Source organism: Lepidochelys kempii, chromosome 4, assembly GCF_965140285.1.
Source record: "Lepidochelys kempii isolate rLepKem1 chromosome 4, rLepKem1.hap1, whole genome shotgun sequence".
Taxonomy (NCBI): domain Eukaryota; kingdom Metazoa; phylum Chordata; order Testudines; family Cheloniidae; genus Lepidochelys; species Lepidochelys kempii.
This window is the reverse complement of record NC_136383.1, coordinates 23083159-23098422: the sequence shown is the minus strand read 5'-3', so window position 1 is coordinate 23098422 and position 15264 is coordinate 23083159.

Sequence of the window (15264 nt, the reverse complement as noted above, 5' to 3'; positions counted from 1 at the left end):
GTCATAAAAGACTGATTTCAAAGGGGAGAGAGAGAGAGAGAGGTCTTAGAAAATAGTGTTGCTGGCCTTCTCAAATAAAGGTTGCTGTGGCTATGATCGATGGGACAGATCCAGGCATCCTTGATCATGTACAGTCGTGCTCTACTCCCGAGGCTCTCAAACTGGGTGTCGCGGAATGTATTCTTGGGGGAGGTACGTAAAAAGCTTTAGGGGGGAAAAACAAGCTTTATTGTGCACATTCAGAGCTGGGCAGCTGGAGAGCGGCGGCTGCTGGCCAGGCACCCAGCTCTGAAGGCAGCACCGCCGCCAGCAGCGGCACAGAAATAAGAGTGGCACGGTGCGACATAGCCACCCCTTACCTCCACCGCCAGCGGCAGCTTATTTCCGTGCCGCTGCTGGCGGTGGGTGCCTGGCCAGCAGCCACCACTCTCCACTCTGCCTTCAGAGTCGGGTGACCCAAGAGTGACGGCTGCTGGCTGGGCACCTGGGGTCTGGGGATGTAAACTACTACAGAGACAAAGCTTCTCACTGTGTAGGGTAATGCTGCACACGAGTAAGGATGGCAGAATCCATTTCATTAACCAGAGTAACCTATAAGGAGGTCCATAAGACTATCAGAAACTGTCCCTATATTTATTAAAGCATGTTATGCTGTAAATGGCAAAGAAGATACATTTCTTCCACCCATACTATCCGACTATCTTTTAGTGCTGATATTGTAGCTGCACGGTTGTAATGGTCCTGCCAGCAGTCCTGCAATGCTCTTGTGCACTCTGTCCAATGATCAGTCTCCTATGCTCATAGGTGCTAGAACTAGGGTGCAGGGGCTGCTTCAGATTGGTTCAGTGGCTCTGAGCACCCCCACTATAAAAATTGTTCCAGAACCCTGCCTATGTTCCTGATGAGATTACTGTTATGAACTAATCCTTCTCTCACTGTAGAGAAGAGTTTTCTGTAGCTGTGCAGGAAAGTCTGAAGGTTTTTCTTGTTTCAGAAAATAAGACTATTTTTATGCAACACTGTGCCATTCATTTTTACAGAATATTTCTTAGTTTATACGGTAGGTGAAACTTTAACTCCGTTCTGAAACCTTGCTTAGGTCCAAACTGGGGAAAAAAACAAAACAGAACCACAACAACAAACAACAAACAAGAAAAGAGCAATGCCAACAAAAGCTGCACATAAGGAACCTGAGTAATTGTGTAATGTTATAAGCCTCTGCCTCCTTTTTCTATCCCTGTTTGTTGCTCTCACTCACTGTGTCACATCTACAATTAGATTGGAAGCAGCTTGGGCCAGGGACCACGTCTTATTTGTTCTATAAAGTGCTTAGCTCACTTGAGACAGCGTATAAATAATATATGTTAGCTAGTCTACCTTTCTCAGCTACTACAACCGAAATGAGCATGGACACTTTACAACAGAGTTACTCACGATGGTTTAGGAGGCATTTTGGAGCTTCAACCTTGGTGGTACACAGAAGTTACTTTGTCACTCCTTCGTTGTTCTTTGCGGACAATTTCCTTTAGTTCATTGCCCATTGAGTTCTTACAAGTAGAGAGATTGCAGACCATGTTTAAAATGTGCATTAAATTTAACTTTTGGGAAATTAGTGACACCTCTGGAAAAACCCTGGTAAGAGTTCTCCCCAGGGTGCTTCCTTTGGGGGAGGCTAACTCAATTTTGCTGATTTAAAGGTTCTGTCTCATTCTTTTAAATATTCCTTTGATGTTGTATTGCTCTGCTTGTAATAGACTGTTATTGCCCTATATTGAGTTTGCAGAGTGAAGGTAAATCTTTTGTGATGTGATTGTGCTGCCTTAAACTCAATATTGTTCACAGGGTCCTTTATAACTCTCTGGTTTCACTACAGCAAACAGGATAAATTTTCATTTTTACCCTTTTAGCTTTTTTTTCTTTGTTCTGAAACTGTAAGGAAGTACGTTTACATGCAATCTCTAGTGCACATTTCAGGAACCAAGAACTCATACAGTTTGGGGGCCATTGCAATTTCCCCCTCCCCCCACAAATTGTTGATTTTTTAAAAATTAATATATAGAGAGGGCTTTTATTATGTTTCAGAAGGCATTCTGCAATATTATTGCTAAAGCAAAGTTATTGTGGGACACCAAAGCCTCTAGCCACAATATCAAGTGCTCTAAGGTGATGGGTGCTTTAGAAACATGTAATACTTTTTCTAGCTCTATTGGTTATTTTTCTAGCATTTTTATGAGTAGTATCTTTAAAAATAATTTATATTACCGAAGCACCTAAAGGTTGGGACCCATCGTGCTAGGTGCTGTATAAACATATAACAAACAAACTGTTGCCTCAGAGAATTTACAGCCCAATCCAAGAGTCCTTAGGCAAAACAGCCATTGAGGCTTTACCCAAAGGTATTATCCCTAAAATCTACTCTTTCTGCCTCACTGTAGAGCTTCTACCTAAAACCTTTCCGACCACTCATGCTGCCTGACTGCAGACTTAAAGAATGAGTACATGTAAACCAACTTTAAAAATGTATTTTTCAATTCACATATTTTCCTCTTTATTTACTATAAAGCAGAAATGGGATTGCTCTGAACTATAACCTAGGACCTGGTAAACTCTTGTACTGGAATATTCTCATCTGTCTTTTAGACAATGAGTTAATTTGGAAACAAAACAATGCTGCCACTAAACAGCTTTGAGTGAGTTCATTGTAAGTGTGATAAAAAAAAAAAAGAGTTTGGTTCATTAAGTATTTTGACCTTTTTCGTTTTTGTTTACACTTCCAGGTGTAATTTCTAAACCTACACAGCATGACAACTAGTTCGTTCCCCTCCCCCACCCCCTTGAAATTTGAATCAATCTGTATTCAGCAAAAAGAGGAATTCTGCTTTTAGGCACCGATTAACTATCAGTGACGGAATAATATTTCTTGAACAGAAATAAGTCATGTTCCTTATCTTTGATCTTTCTGTTAACGTCTATAGCACCTGAAAATATACAGGTAAGAAACTGGACATTTGTGTGGGTTAATGAAACAGGAAAAGAAAGTTCTTCGCTATTGCATTTCGAGGCCTTTTTGTTGCATTTAGTTTTTCAGCTGGTTTCTCCTTTTGTGTGCGCGTGCTTAAGATAAGGCAGAAGTTCATGAGAAATGCTAAAGAAAACCCATCTTAATTAGTCTGAAACACATCAGTAAATTCAAGCTTGCTTGCCCAGAGTCTTATAGTGTGAAAGGCTAATAGTCTGAGGTCAGTCATTGTGAGCTAGCTAGCAGTTTAGTAAGACTCCCATGAGTCCCCCTCTCAAAACTAAGTGGTCAACAAGACAGAGTAGCCTTGATCAGAATTGAAAGTCATGCTTCTCTGGCCAGGACTGTTAGTTACAGCTTTCTGCCTGTTACTGTTCTAATTGTTCCTGGTGCTCTTTGCATGCTGGAGCTCTTATTCCTAAAAGTTTGGCTCATGCTTTTCTCCCAGGTGAGTGCACTTTGACTCTGTGTAACTTAAAGGTCTTTTGTGAGAAGTAGCTTTGTCTTTGATAACATGATCTCTCTTCCATTCCTCCAGCCTTTCACAGGACACTGTGGGCCAAATTTATATCTGAAATTGAGCCAAAGACTAGGGGGAGCAGGGGGGAAGATGGCTTTATGCCACCTTTGCATCTCTTCTATGCCAAGGCTGCTAGGGGCTACTTCAGCTGAAGAATGGCACATACCAGTAAGTGAACTGTTTCAATCTGGTTGTGGTGCAGGCAGTGAGGTCATGAAATGGCTGCAATAAAGGTCTCTATTGGAACCTTTGTGGTTTTATCGCTTTGTTATCAGCTTCCATGTTGGAGAGCAAACCAGGGATGATACAGTCGGAGAAGGAGTTTGGTCTCGGTCCTGTCCCATAACTGCCAATTGTATTAAAAAAATAAATGAGTCAGCACCCCCACCCCCAAAGTCATAAAATTAAAAAACAAAATGATGATTTGGGGTCTTCCTATTTGCCTTCTGGTTTTTGAGAATTTAAGGTTCACACTTTCAAGCTTTAGCCTGCTACCATGAGGGCTAGAAGCTTTCATTTGGGTGGGGGGTGGGGGGGAGGGGAGGAAGAGAAGCTGAGATTCTCATGTAATCACCTGACTTCAGCAGCTGGATCTTTAAACAAAAACAATCAACACAACCTCCCTCCTGCCCCCCACACCCAACATCACAAGACTCATGATAAAACCATGAGTTGACAATTGTGATAAAGGACCAACGTCAGCACTGTTCCTCATCATCCTAAGTGACAGCACCCTGCTTTCAATAGTGTAGGCATAGACTGGCTAGGGATGGAAAGTAGAAGCAGGATGTAGGTTTCACAAAGCCAAACCAATTTAAAAAGATAATGAGGCCAAGAATTGCACTCAGCTCTGTGGCCCTTCCCATCTCCACCACATAGCTGAAACCCCTTTCATGGGAAGTTTTAGGGGTACCTGGCAGTGCAGTTACAATGGATCCAGGTTACTCCAGAGCTGGAGGGGGAAAGGGGGCCCCACAGCCAGTGTGGATTAAACCTGTGTTTTGCCTGGGTTTCTTTACGCCTAAATCTATGTGGAAACCTCTTAGGTTCATGTTTAGCTTTCTTTTTAGTGATTTTATCACGGCTACATAACCCATCATAAGGCATTAACAAAAGAATAAAGATGCTAGGACAACCCAGCTGATAACCAGGCTTTGATATGCTGAGCCACCATTCTCTCTCTTTTCACTGAGTGAATTCACTGAAAGGAAGTTGGAAATATAAGGCAAGGGGCAAATGCTGAGTGGCACTACAGGGACTAGACGATGAAGATCACCTAACACATTTTGCTTTCCTTTTTTTGTTAGCTGTGTCTGATCCTGCTGTATAGGTGCTTGTAGGCAAGTTTTGCGAGCGTCCCTCCCCCTCTTCACACACTACATTTAACGCTTTCATTGCCCAGTCAGAGCAAAAATAATCTACGTACAAGACTTTCAAAATAGAGGGGGGGAGCTGACAACTACAAAAAGAAATTATTCAATTTTAGTCGAAGTCTTGTGGACAGGGGAAATATACTGAAAGCTAGAAAGAATGTTTTACACTCTCCATGGTGTCTAGCTGTATAGAGGCCACATATATCCACAACAAGATTAACAGCTTTCCCTTTTAAGGAAAAGTGTTGTTTAGTTTGTATGAACTCAGAGCTCTTAACTATGAAGCCCAATCTTTATGTAATGGGCAGCGTAAGAACTGAACAGTGGTTTCCTTTTGCTCATTTGCACCTCCCCCGAATCCTTTTGAATCTGTTATCCAAAGGGTTAAACTGGGTGGTTCTCAGGGGTTTACAACAGAAGCAACGATTAGTGAAAAACAATCTGATACATTCAACTTACTAAGGCCCGGCTCTTTCCCTCTAATCTTTCATCAGGACCCAAGGGAGGCTAAAGTTGAGATCAGTCTATTCTCCCCAAGAACTTTGATTCACTATTAAATTCCGTCTAATGAAGATGACTTTGCCATCTCACGTTCATCAACAGGCTATGCGTGGAACAATGCAGGAACTACCCTGTATAGAGGGACATTGTTCCTTCCTCTTGGTTACCTTATTTGAGTAGAATCACAACAATTCACACGCACGCACAGGCACACACACAACCTGTGAAGCCAGTAACCACGATTACTCTCAAGGGTGCTATGGTGAGTCAGGTTAAGGGACTAGCTAGTTTGCTAAGGTACACACTTGCATCTTTGACGTCATGTTGTGTTTATAAGAGCAAAACAAGACCACCACAACCCAGTACAAGGAGATTAAAAAACAAAGTCTGTCCAAAGTATAATGCAAAGATGCGACCAGTCCCATCATGGAAGTAGCTTTAAAATCAGGTCTTTATAAAGGTGCTACCTTTGCATTTGTAAGAAATAATTTTACAATCCTTTGTGTACCCACTTTAAAGCTTTGTAAACATGAAAGTCTTTGCTAGTTATCTCACTATGCTGTTCATGAGTGGTAACGTCTCTAAATATTTTTTGAGCAAATTTGCAAGCCATGTTTCAGCATGTAGTACCTAATCCTGTGAATGCTACCACCAGGTATAGTACTTACTACTACAAGGAATAACCCTATTGTTTTGAATGGGACGGCTCACTGTAGTAAGGATGACTACTGCACTTGCACATTATAAACTTCTGGATCAGAACCGTAGATATCACTGGGATAGACACAACATAAAGACAAAAAGACTGAAACAAGCCCACTACCCCATAAGAAGAATCATATAAAGCCGTGCCATTAAAAATGAATTGCATATGAGAAGTTTTCCCTGGATTAGTATTGATGGTCCCAATTCAGCCAAGTGTACGTGACTTCAATGAGACACAAACATACTTAGTTGTGCTGAATGGAGCCTGTAATTTTTAGCTACGCTACACCATCCCTTTAGCCTATCACAAGTTAATTGAAAATGATATTGTCGGGTTACAGATCATATTTTATTTAAATGTTTCCTTGTGTGTGTTTCTTACCTTTTATGGCTTGATCCAAAGCCCATTTATGTTAAGGGGCATGTTTCCATTGACTTCAGTGGGCACTGGATTTGGCTTTTAGGGTGCGAAATTTGGAACTTAGGAACTAAGTTTAATTTTTGGTTCTCATGCACTAACTGATGCAGGGCTTTGGTTTCAAATAGCTCGGGGGAATGTTCAGTTGGTTTAAAAAAAGTCATGAAAGCATATTTATTAATATTGGGTTTTTTGTTTGTTTTTAAGACAAGCATGTACATCATGGCTGGAAACTGCCCAGCAATGTCATTTTACATAATGTACTGTGGCATACAGAGCAATCTGCGGTGGAATTTGCAATTTATATAAGGCATTTAAATAATCTTCAACTACTAATGAAATAATCTCCAGATAGTTATAACCACCACAGCCTAATACTACTAGTTTCGTAATGATCATGAAAATGTGTTTCATTAAATCGTGTCCCAAAGCTTTATTCGTTGAACTTCCAAAATACAAATGAGCAAATAAGTACTGCTGTGCATGGGGTATTCCTGCAACCCAGTTTATTTGGAGGCATACAAACCTCCAGTCTGGAAGATGAACAGTTACAAGCCTAACACATTAGCAAATCAAGTCTGTACTAGACTGGTGCTGAAATCTCAATTTTGCAAACTGCCTCTGAGTGGGGAGAGCAGTGTTTGAGCTAGCTGTTCTTTGTATTTGCAAGAGACAGCATGGCCTTTTATGTTGGTCTGTTTCCAAATCCAATGTTTTAACACTGAAGGTTTTTTCCTACTGAAACCAAAAACACCAGCAGCCCAGCACAATAAACCAACTACTGTGCACCAGCCATTGAAGGAGGAGAGAATGAAGAAAGGCATAACAAGAACTAATGGCTTGAGATTAAAGCCAGTTAAATTCAAATTAGAGAGAAGGTATACATTTTTAACAATGAGGGATGACTAACCATTGGAACCAATTACTCAGAGAAGTGATGGAGTCTCGATCCCTTGACAGGGTCATTCAGAACTCAGTGTCTTTCTGGAAGATATGCTTTAATCTAACACAAGTTATTGGGTTCAATTTAGGAATAGCTGGTTGAAATTCTGTGGCCTGTGTTATACGGGAGGTCAGGCTAGATGATCTAATGGTTCCTTCTGGCCTTAGAATATAGAACTGTCTAAAAATCTCAACGAGATAACAGATTTCCAGTTTCTGGTTCCCACAGGAGAAGGTTACTACAAATGTAGTTTTTTAGATTCTTGGGGGGGGGGGGGGGGGCGGAGGAAGAAAGTTGTAGAAAAGTACCTCAATGTTGTCTAACTCACTTGGAATTAGCATTGTATCAGAATTGTATCAGAACAGAATAGCCTGGTTTTACATTTCATGAAAAACCCTGAAGTCTTGACCAAGTTCACAAACCCTTTGGTCTGTTCCAGTTCAGCTGAATATCATGGTAAACTTTGCAGTTTTGACTGAGTTTTGCTTTAAGTCAGGCTGAACCCAAAACTCATGAAGTGGAAACCTACAAGAACTGAAACACTGAAAAAGGACAGCTTGACCTCCTGTGAATGGCAACTGTAGTGCTTCACACAACCCTATGAGGACGAGAGTTCGTTAACACATTTATCTTCCACCCGTTCAATTACAACAGTCACTGCTGAGGACAGAAAGGAAGGTTTTATATACCCTTCTAACAGGATACATGAGAAGAAAAGCTCAGTGAAATCTGGTTGTTTTTTTTTCTAAATGCAGCAAGAAGTAACAAGTTGGTTTTTTTAAAATGTCCTGCACTACATTCAATTGTCAAGATCTATCGAGCACACTCAGACAGCAGCAAAATGAATCAGAAGCAACTACCAATGCATCTCAAATGTCCTATGTATTTTATAAACAGCTGAAGGTGCAAACACATCTACTTGGGCCCTTGTCCCCACTGTAGTTCAAATAGTGCTGACCACAACCCTGATTTAAAAAAAAAAAAAAAACTGAAAAAACTGCTTGCCACAAAGTACATCTTCAGCTGACCTTCCCTGAAAGACATGGTGGGTGACATAATATCTTTTATTGGACCAACTTCTGCTGGTGAGAGAGAACTGAAGTTGGTCCAACAAGAGATGTTACCTCATCCACCTTGCCTCTCTAATATTATGGGACTGACTTGGCTTCAACAACACTGCACGCTTCCCTGAAGGAGGTAGTTTAGCTCTGAGGTTTTCCTTTGGCTGATTTTTCAGAAAGTTAGTCAGAAGTCAAACTATGATTTGGATCCAGATTTCCCTGCAATTCCAAGGTGTTTAGATTTGGTATTTTGGTTTGAGACAGTCTCAAGTTTAAACAAGAGAGACAAATTCTGATCTCAGTTACACCTAAGTAAATCTAGACAATGCTATTGACTTCTGTTAAGTTATTTTGGATATACAAAGATGAAACAGATCAGAGTTTCATCTAGAGGGCCAAATTCAGTCTCATTTGAACCCAGACATGTCACTTAAATTGTGCATCCACTTACACCAGGATTGAATCTGGCCCCCAAGTAGAGTCAGCACTTTAGTATAATTAGTTATTAAAAATTATAAATTAGGAATGGCACTAGATTTCTTGGTTCAGTATATAGCATTTATGTTCAGAATCAGCAGTTATTACTCTCATTTGGGTTGAAGTTGAGTTCAGGAGCGGGCTTCTTTATTAATTAAAAATCCAGGTATTTTTTAGCGCTTATTTGGTGACACACAAAAAACCAAAAAGAACAAAGAAGGATCTGAATGCTGGCAAAGAAAGTCTTAACCTACGTTCCAGTCAAAGGAAAACAAATTACTCTGTACCTTGTCTGTGAAAAGAGATCCATGTCGGAAAAATGTGGCCTCATGCTAAGATGTACACAATACCGAAAAGGAGAGCGCCAAGGGAAAAAAACCCCAACATTTGGCTTTGTATTTATTTATTTATGTATGTATGTTTGTCTTCCCCCCTCTCTCCAATGCCAATCAGGCACTCAAGTGTTAGTCACTCATTTACCCACCTAATAGATGCCATTTTTTCCTCCCCTTAAAAACAAACAAACAAAAAATCTCATTCCAATCCACTTAATAAATATATCCATTAAAATGACAGATAAGACACAGCCCTCATGCAAGATGACCATTCAAGTTTACTTACAGAATCCTAAAACAGGGTGCATGCACCCAAGACTGGGAGCAGCACTAAGAACGACATGTCTCATCATAACCACCCTTTAGAAGCCAAGTGTGTATCCCCTCTGATGTTAGCTTCTCTCGTCCCAATGTCACTCTGTGTTAAATGGTTGTTTGGCTTTTTATGTATTTCATCCAGTTTCTGCAGTGCTTGTTTTATAATCTTTAACTGTACTTTAAAGGCTGTTCAATAGTCTGAGCAGGGGTTGAAATTTTTTTTAAACTCAATTGTTGCTGTTAATTTGGCTGCAATAATGATCTGCACTGTCCAATTTTAACAAAGTTGTATTATGGAATAGCAATGCATTCGGGAAGCTCATAGAAAGGACATCATAGTTAGAGAACCATTGGTTTTCTCTTAGCTTTGCTGTGCCAAGGAAGTTCAGTCCCCGTTCCAAAAGGCCTAAAGACAATCCAATGCTCATTGTGCCCACTGAAGTCTTCCATTGACTTTAATGGGCACTAGCTCAGGCCACTGAATAGGATCTATTGAGATTTAATCTTAAACCCTCCAGTTTACCTTCCTGCACCACTTGGGCAGTGCTTCTCTTTGGCAGTGAAACTGGGATAAGAAAAAGTGTCATTTCTCCAACACAGGAGCAATTTAATATAGTCATATAGATTCATGATTCTTTCGCTTCTAAAGCTAAATTTTGCTTCAGTTATACTCACGCTACGTCACTGGTTTCAATGAAGTTCCATGAGCAGAACAGCGGAATTTGGCCCTTATATAGCAACATATATTACAAAGACACGCCACAGTTTTAATTTCCTTTGACCAAACTGTCAATTATTTGATCAAGAATGTGTTCTGTCTGGCTTTTCAGTAGAGCGGTTTATGCCTGGTTATTAGAGCACCAGGTTCCTTTAGAAATGAAGCATATTTCAGTTCTCTCATCAACTGATTAATAATCTAAATCTCAGAACTCTAATCTTTGGATCAATTGTTCACTGTGCAAAAGAAGTAGTAAAAAGATTGCAGTAATATCATGTTTTCTTCCATCTTTCACTCACTTTCAAAACTCTGATGTGAATGGATTTTTTTTCCTCCCAAAGCCTCTCTCATTTTAAATGCTTGTTGTCTCTAACGGTGATCATGTTTCTGAGAAATTACTTTATGTAAAAGATTGAGCAAGATAAAGTTGCCACATTCTGTTTTATCTTTTTGGTTGAATTATCAGGACTTTAAGTTGTGGTGACAAGATTGCTACATTCTAATAGGCCTTGTTGCTATGGAAGTGGGCTTTTTGAAAAGAACAAGGCTGATGGCCACCAAGGCCTTTTTACTATTATCTCCTGATTCCGCCAACACACAAATCCTTAGTCACAGACAGGAAAATGTGGTGTAGTATACACGGTAACACTTGCTGACAGTGGAGTCCTTTGAAAAACAAAAGGAGAGGAAACTAATACGCAGAAGGCTGAATTGCATCACAAACTACAAGCAAAGGCATTTCTCCTCTATACAAGAAGTGCTTTGTGAATAAAAACAATTCTCTCACTCTGGTCTCTTCAAAAATAAAAACGGAGAAAGTTCCAATATGCATGATCAGTCTAACAGAATTTTATTCTGCTCTGGGAAAAGTTACTACTGTGGCAAAAACCATGCAAGCAAGAAGAAAGTGTCAACATCTGAAATTGTCTTAAATTGCAGGAACATCAGATTTGCCATACCTAGTCAGTCCAATGATCCATCAGGCCTGCTATGCTGCCTCGAACTCCGCTGCATGCTTTGGAGACAGTGGAAGGTGGGAAGATGCAAAAGTAGACGGTACATGGTCAATTGCACATTGTTGTATATGGAGAAGATTATGTCCTGACTCCTGCAGTGACCAGCCTATATACCTTGAGGCAGGACACTTCATTTTTCCCTATCTTACCGTACATTACTACAAATATTAGTCATAATACTATACAGCACCTTTTGAAACTCAGATGCAGTATTTCACCAGTTTTTGAGTTGTGAAGGTGAAGACAGCAACTTAGCAATGGGTATACTAGAGGACACAATGTACGATCATTTCAGCAGTGGAATGTTAGAACCTGATCTAAACTCTATTAAAGTCAAAGGGACTCTTTCCATCGACTTGACTGGGCTTTGGATCAGATTCTTGAGCATTGCCTAGACAGGAAAAAACATTCTCTGTAGTTTTGCACCTTAATTAGACAGGTACAGCTAAACCAGGAGAGTGCATCTGCCCTCCTTTGTCTTTAGTAGGGCTGCTGGAAAGTAACAATTCTGTTCTGTGAAAAATTTAAAGGAGTATTCAAGAAGGATGGATGCCACCTAAATCAAAAATGGAACCAGACTGCTGGCATGTAAAATTAAAAGGTTGCAGGTGATTATTTTTAAGTTAACAGCCATGGGAAAGCTGATAGGTGCAGAGGAGCACAGAGTTCTATCAGGCAAGACTCTGGCTGATTAATTTATTAAAGGGAGAGCTCTATAAAGAGGAGAGGAAATATGCTGATAAAGTACAGGTAGGAGCTAGCGAGAACAGTCAAACATAAAAAAAGAGTCCCATTAAAACGCAACACATGAAGGCAAGCAACTGAATATTGAAAAAAAATATGAGTACTAGAAGTCTAAAGAAGAAGGTGAGTCAACTAGAGAGTCTCTACGTAACAGAATAAATGGACACAAATCAGGCATCAAGAATTATAACATTCAAAAACCAGTCGGAGAACACTTCAATCTCTCTGGTCACTCGATTACGGACCTAAAAGTGGCAATTCTTCAACAAAAAAACTTCAAAAACAGACTCCAACGAGAGACTGCCGAATTGGAATTCATTTGCAAACTGGATACATAGAATCATAGAATGTCAGAGTTGGAAGGGACCTCAGGAGGTCATCTAGTCCAACCCCCTGCTCAAAGCAGGACCAAGCCCCAACTAAATCATCCCAGCCAGGGCTTTGTCAAGCCTGACCTTAAAAATATCTAAGGAAGGAGATTCCACCACCTCCCTAGGCAACGCATTCCAGTGTTTCACCACCCTCCTAGTGAACAAGTTTTTCCTAATATCCAACCTAAACCTCCCCCACTGCAACTTGACAATTAACTTAGGCTTGAGTAAAGACTGGGAGTGGATGGGTCATTACACAATGTAAAACTATTTCCCCATGTTTATTCCTCCCCCCCCCCCCCCATTGTTCCTCAGACGTTCTTGTCAACTGCTGGAAATGGCCCACCTTGATTATCACTACAAAAGGTTTTCTTCCCCTCCCCACCCCCCGCCACCGCTCTCCTGCTGGTAATAGCTCACCTTACGTGATCACTCTCCTTACAGTGTGTATGGTAACACCCACTGTTTCATGTTCTCTATAAATCTTCCCACTGTATTTTTCACTGAATTCATCCAGTGAAGTGAGCTGTAGCTCACGAAAGCTTATGCTCAAAAAAATTTGTTAGTCTCTAAGGTGCCACAAGCCCTCCTTTTCTTTTTGTGGATACAAGCTAACAGCTGTTACTCTGGAAGTAGAGAGCGTCTGCCATTAAATGAAGATAGACATAATAAGCATCACAGAGGCTTGGTGAAATGAGGATAATCAATGGAACATGGTAAAAATCAGGGTACCAAATATATTGGAATGAAATTAGGTCACGCTGGTGGGGGAGTTATGTGAAAGAAAGCACAGAGTCAAATACAGTGAAAATCTTAAGTCAATCAAACTGTACCATAGAATCACTATGGATAAGAATTTCATGCTTAAACAATAGGAGTAAAGCAGTAGGAATATACTTCTGATTGCCTGACCGGGATGGTGACAGTGATTGTGAAATGCTCAGGGAGATGAGAGAGACTGCAAAGACAGAAAATGCAACAATAATGGGGGATTTCAACTATCTTCATATTGACATATTCATATTCATGCATATCTTCATATTCATGCATCACCTCAGGGCATGATGCCGAGATAAAATTTCGAGACAATTAATAACTGCTTCTTGGAGCAGCTTGTCCTAGAACCCACAAGGGGAGAGGCAATTCTGGATTTAGTCCTAATTTAAGCCCAGGATCTGGTCCAGGAGGTGAATATAGCTGAACTTCTTGAACAACTATAATGTTATTAAATGTAACCTCCTTGTAGGAGGAAAAGCGCCAAAGAAACCCACCACAGTACCATTCAATTTCAAAAAGGGGAACTTCACAAAAATGAGAAAGCTAGTTAAATGGAAATTATAAAGAACAGTCACAAGGGTGAAATGCCTGCAAATAGCAATGAGATTATTTAAAAATGCCATAATTGGGGCCCAAAATAAATGTATACCCCAAATAAACAGAGGACAAAAAAAGCACCATGGTGGCTAAACAGCATAGTAAAAGAGACAGTTGGAGACAAAAAGGCATCCTTTAAAAATTCTAATGATGATAATATTAATCAAATCAAAATCAAATCCTAATGAGGATAATATAAAGAAGCCTAACCTCTGATGAGTAAAGTATAATAAGGTAGGCCAAAAAAGAATTTGAAAAGCAAACAGATAAAGGCACAGAAACTAACAGCCAACAATCATTGGAGCAACAGGCAATCAAGGTGCTAAAGGAGCACTGAAGAAAAACAAGGCCATTGCAGAAAATTTCAATCTTGGCATCCATCTTCACCACAGAGAATATGGGGTAGTCCCCACATTCAACCCTTTCTTTTTAGGTGAGGAACTGTCCCAGACTGAGGTGGCAGTGGAGGAGATTTTGGAACAAATTGATAAGTTAAACAGTAATAAGTCACCAGGACCAGACTGTATTCACCCAAGAGTTCTGAAGGACTGGGCAACAAAATGGCAGATGAAATTCAATATTCATCAGTGCAAAGTGATGCACCCTGAAAACTGTAACCAACTATACAGTCAAATTAATGGGAGCCTAAATTAGCAGTTACCACTCAAGAAAGATCTTGGAGTCATTGTGGAATAGTTCCCTGAAAACATCCCCTTAATGTGCAGCAGCAGACAAAAAAGTTAGCAGACTATTAAGATCCATTAGCAAGGGCAAGCAACTATGGAATGCATCATCCTTGTAACTTGAAAAAAAATATACACACAACACTCCATGTTCTATCACCTCCCGCATAGAGGACATAGTGATAGTAAACAGAGGACAACACCCTGAAGTGAGGCCAGTTGTGATCTCCAAGGTATCCTATCAACTGGCCTGAGGGCTATTCACTTCTGCCTATACTTCTCCATCCTCTTCAGGGTCAGTGCTGTACCTTGCACGGTCATTGCCATGTTCTCTTAATAGGTCTGCTTTTAGAGCAACAAGTGATGTTGTGTTGCACGCTCTGTCATTTGCCAGTACTGCGTAGAATGGGTTAAAGCTGCCACTGTCAGCTTGGTGATGCTTCCCTTCTACTTTTGCACGAAGCACACAGAGTAAGAAGGGCTTACAATGCCCTGTCCTTGCACCTGAAAGCATGCCCCCACTTGCACCTGAAAGCATGCCCCCACTTGACATACAAGCAGCCCCGGTTTCTGATAGTGCATCCCCTTCGGCATGCAACAGATGTGGAAACTGGGACTTGCAGAAGAACAGCAGAAGCATCTTGGTGCACCTTGGGCCTTATTTACACAGTAAGGTTGAACCACTTCA